Genomic DNA, 5,000 nt, shown 5'->3' with positions numbered 1-5,000 from the left:
TCCAGTGAGTGATCATATTTTGAATAATCCTTCTTCCCTCTCTAATTATATATATGTATATATATATATATATATATATATATATATATATATATATATATATATATATATATATATATATATACATATAATTAGAGAGGGAAGAAGAATTATTCAAAATATATGACCACTCACTGGACAAAACCAGCTGCTCCAGGAAATCTCCAAGAATCCCCGAAGACAGAAGGAGCAGCTTCCTCGGAGACATAAAATGGCACCAGAATCCTGACACGCCACCTGTATGTATGTATATATATATATATATATATATATATATATATATATATATATATATATATATATATATATATATATGAATAAAGATAAAATCCACGAAGGAGAAACACTGGAGTGTCTGCGAGGCCTTTCGACGCTATGTCCTTTACTCAGCAGGCTCTGCTAAGTAAAGGACATAGCGTCGAAAGGCCCCGCAGCACCCAGTGTTTGTTTCTTTTCGTGATTTTATCTTTATTTATATATTCATCACGTTCCATATTTTCGTGATTCAGTTATACACACACACACACACACACACACACATATATATATATATATATATATATATATATATATATATATATATATATATATATATATATATATTATAAAAGGACCTCATTCAAATTGGATGGTATCTAACGGAGTATTTATTCAGAAAAGTTACAAGCTTTCTTGGACAAACAGTCTACATTATCAAGTATCAGTAGGTACGGATGCTTGATAATGTGAAACTGTGTCCAAGAAAGCTTGTAACTTTTCTGAACAATTGCATATACTCCAGTTTAGATACCATCCATTTGAATGAGGTATATATATATATTATATATTATATTCTACCAACGCACAGAACAATTGCATATGTAATAAAGTTAATATATACATATATATACTGTGTTGCCGCTCACAGAGATGAGTTTGTACCAAAAATGTACCAATTTTTCCAAAAATGTACCAAAGAAAGTACCATTTTCCTTAAAATGTACCATATTGTTCTGAAGTGCTATGTGTTTAAAGGTAAAAATTCATTATAAATTTAATGAAAATAGTGATAATAAAAAGCAAAATTACTGACGAACCATACTTGAAACTTACCTTCTTCATCACTGGTAATTTGTTTTTTATGTATAATGCATAATGTCTTCCCTGGAATTTAATGGTATAAATAATACTAAGTCTGTCTTAGATTATGAATTTATCGGCATTATGGTACGCGTTTTACACAGCTTTTATATGTATTGATACTTAAATAAATCCAATGCCACTAACAGTATTTAATGAAAAATTAGATTAACTTATAAAGAATATTACTGCTTGGGAAAATGAAAGAAAATTGATGTTTTCGGTACTTATTTGATAACAAGGCTTGCATTATGTATCATCATCATCTGAGGAATGAACACTGGAAGCAGTATGCAGTTTATCAGCGTTATTATAATTTACCATTTCTGCTGTTGGCTCCCATTCAAAACATGGAGCGTTTCCTCCATTTTCTTTTGTTAATAGAAGTCCATTAATAGTAACCGTGTTTAGCCTGTTTCTTATTCTTGTTTTTATGAGATTGACTTTAGAAAAAATATGCTCAACTGCTGGTGCTGAATGAGGAAGGGTCAACAAGTTGATCATCAATTTTGAAACTAAAGGAATACATAATTTCCATCTGCACTTTTTTTCTCTCTTAACTTTAAAACCAAAACTCCACTGGGTCTTTTGAAAAAGTCTGATTATAAAAAAATGGCAGTGCCCTCCACTCATTAATGATGGCATCATAATCAGCATCATTCACTAAGTTTGGAAATTTTCTCATTCAAGGAATAAGATTTGTTATGACCTTGTCACAAGCAACTGATGGATTGCATGCCGTGAATAATGGCAAAATTTCACTAAATGAACTAAAGCGATTTTGCATTTGCGAACACAATTCAATATAAAAGTCCAAACATTTTTCTTCAAGTATTTAAGTTCTTCCACAGAAATCCTCTTTTCCTCTCTCACTATAGCATCAAATTTTCTTCCAAAATACCACTGACTTTCATCTAAATGGGATGAAATATTAGCACAATCAATAGCAAATACATCAGAAGATGACAATATGACTTCAGTTTTGATGAAATTCCCTAAAATTGTTTTGTAGTATCTACTTGTAGATTTTTACAAGACATGAATCCTAACACTTTCACTTTGAAACTCTAAGTTCATTTTGGAAACAATGGGAAGGATATAGCTTAGAAAACTTATATACAACTTGTATTTGGGGTTACCAAGGGCATTAAGAATTGTTGAAGCTGACTGTATATGGTCTTCCAAAGAGGCAGCTTGGAAAAATAAAACGAGCTGGCCATTGTTCCAGAATTCTCTCCACAACAGGTTGTAAAGACAGCCACCTTGTTTGTGATGGGTGCAGTAACCTATGTGGCTCAACTTCTGCAAACTTTTGCATTTCCCTGAATTGTGAAATGCGTTTGGGGCTGTGAAATATATAATTGTATACATCTCGGCAAAGATCTTCAACAGTTATTGGAATTTTTAAACAAGCATTAGAAGAGCACAAGCGTAGGGAGTGACAAATACAACCCATTACAAAGTAGATTCGGAACTTTGTCCTCTAACTTCTCTTCAGCCCACCAACATTTCCCATCATAACTGCAGCATTATCTGCAGCGTAACCAATCATATTAGCAAAAGGTATTTTATGTTTTGTAAAAAATCAAAAGAAATTATATATCCCATCAGCTGTTGCGATTACAGTCCGTTTCCGAAGGCCCGATAGTCCGAAAGGCCCGATCGAGGTCCGATAGTCAGGTCTAAGCCGGCATTGCATCAGTAAACAACAGGGTACATGGGTGTTTACTGGCAATTTTGCCGTATTAGCTATGGAGGGGTGGGGGTCTGATTACAGTCCGTCTGACTATCGGGCCTGCTGACCTTCGGACTACCGGGCCTTCGGACTATAGGGCGGTCACCGCTGTTGCATCAGTAACATCAATTAGCTGTAAAAATAAGCCCTTAACCTTTTGAATTTCCTCATCTACTGTTCTGACCACCACAGCTAGTTATTTAGTAACAGAAACATGTGTGCTCTCGCCAAGGATCACGGAATATTTATTTGATCTTAAATGCTCAACAACTTGATTAAAACTCTCTAGGCCTATCTTTTTCGTAATAAGTTCAGTGCCCTTAGTTCTGCTGCAGTGAATTTCCTTTGAATCTGGAGCTACAGAAGCAATGAATTTTGGGAGATGTTCAAGTATTCTCAAAGGCAAGTTATGTTCAGCTACAAATTTATATATTATATTTTTCGTTTTTAACGCGCTTTTTTCCCATTTTCATATGGGGTAAGCACGATGCCTTCTTTTGAAGGACTTTGATTTGGCGGTGGGGTAGGCCGTAGCCTCGATCGGCTGCCCTGCCTGACATCACTTAGACCCCGGTAGCGAATGTGTACATGTTACCAAGTCCCCAGCTCCCTTTCTCCCAGCAAAGAGGAGAACTGGGCGGGTAGGTCGACAGTTCGAGACGTGTGAGGTGTCTGTTATGTTTTTAGAAGATGTTGGAGTGGATTTGTTTTATGTATGTTACATTTATTAATTCTGACCTATTGACTCTTTCCTTTGTTTTAGCGGCCGAGTCTTTTTGAACGTTCTATATATATATTATATATATATATATATATATATATATATATGTATATATGTATATATGTATATATATATATATATATATATATATATATATATATATATATATATATATATATATATATATATGTATATATATATATATATATATATATATATATATATATATATATATATATATATATATATATATATATATATATATATATATATATATATATATATATATATATATATATATATATATATATATATATATATATATACATAGGTTACATAACCTACATATAACTAAGTACATCCCTGCTAAAAGGTCCATTTCAGACCAAATCCCCAAAAAGAGTTTTTAGAATAAAACGTAAGTTTATAGCATTATCTTGTTTCCTGGCTTGGTTTGGAGGCCTTATGAGAATTTCCAGTAAGGTCTACAATGCATTTGAAAAAAAAAAAAAAAAGATTTTAGCTCTTGTCTAGTTCAAGGGAAATTTCCCCTAATATACCACTCAGAGCAAAAAGGTCCATTTGTCCACCAAACTTCAAATACGTTTTCTGGCTTTTTTTTTTTTTTTTTGAGGGGGGCGGCTTGAATTGATCTTTTCGCACATAATATATATATGTATATATATACATAGGCTATATACATGTATACATACATACATACGTCATTCATGCACGCAATCAACACATTCATGCAAACTGAACTTTACTAAAAATCTAAACTAGGCCTATTAGGAATACAGTAAACGAAAACTTCTTTATCTTAACATATTTAGGCCTATCACTGATCTCATTTTACCGTCATAAAAGGAAGCCTGGTTTACTTACCTTTTCCTTTCTTTAGCCAGTTCAGTACAGACATTTCAGCTTTATGAAGTAATCAACACAATCTGTTAACAACCTTGACTGTGAGTTGGAGTCTTAAAATTGATTTAATTTCTGTCACAAGTGACGACACCATCACATCACTACTAATTTCACGGAACCAATGAGCCCAATTCCAGTACAAATTATAAAAGTTCCGTGACTCGTGAGGCCGTGACTGTCAAAAAGGTTACAAACAAAGGCCTCTCAATATACATATATGTAGAGACCGTACAGATATATGTAATAAGTTTGAAACAGCTCTGCCTAATACTATCCAGAAACCGACCGTTACCATGTTCACAGTTCAAGTGACCATGTCAAATACTCAAAGCACAAAAAACTAACCCATATATTACCTCACCACAAAGACCAAAACTGCTTCTCATATCTCATACTGATCATAGTAAGCGGGCAAGTCATGCCATTTAGTGCATTATGGTATAGTACCACAACGGCTATAAT

The sequence above is a fragment of the Macrobrachium rosenbergii genome, chromosome 23, assembly GCF_040412425.1.
Source record: "Macrobrachium rosenbergii isolate ZJJX-2024 chromosome 23, ASM4041242v1, whole genome shotgun sequence".
NCBI lineage: Eukaryota > Metazoa > Arthropoda > Malacostraca > Decapoda > Palaemonidae > Macrobrachium > Macrobrachium rosenbergii.
Note: the sequence above shows the minus strand (reverse complement) of the source record.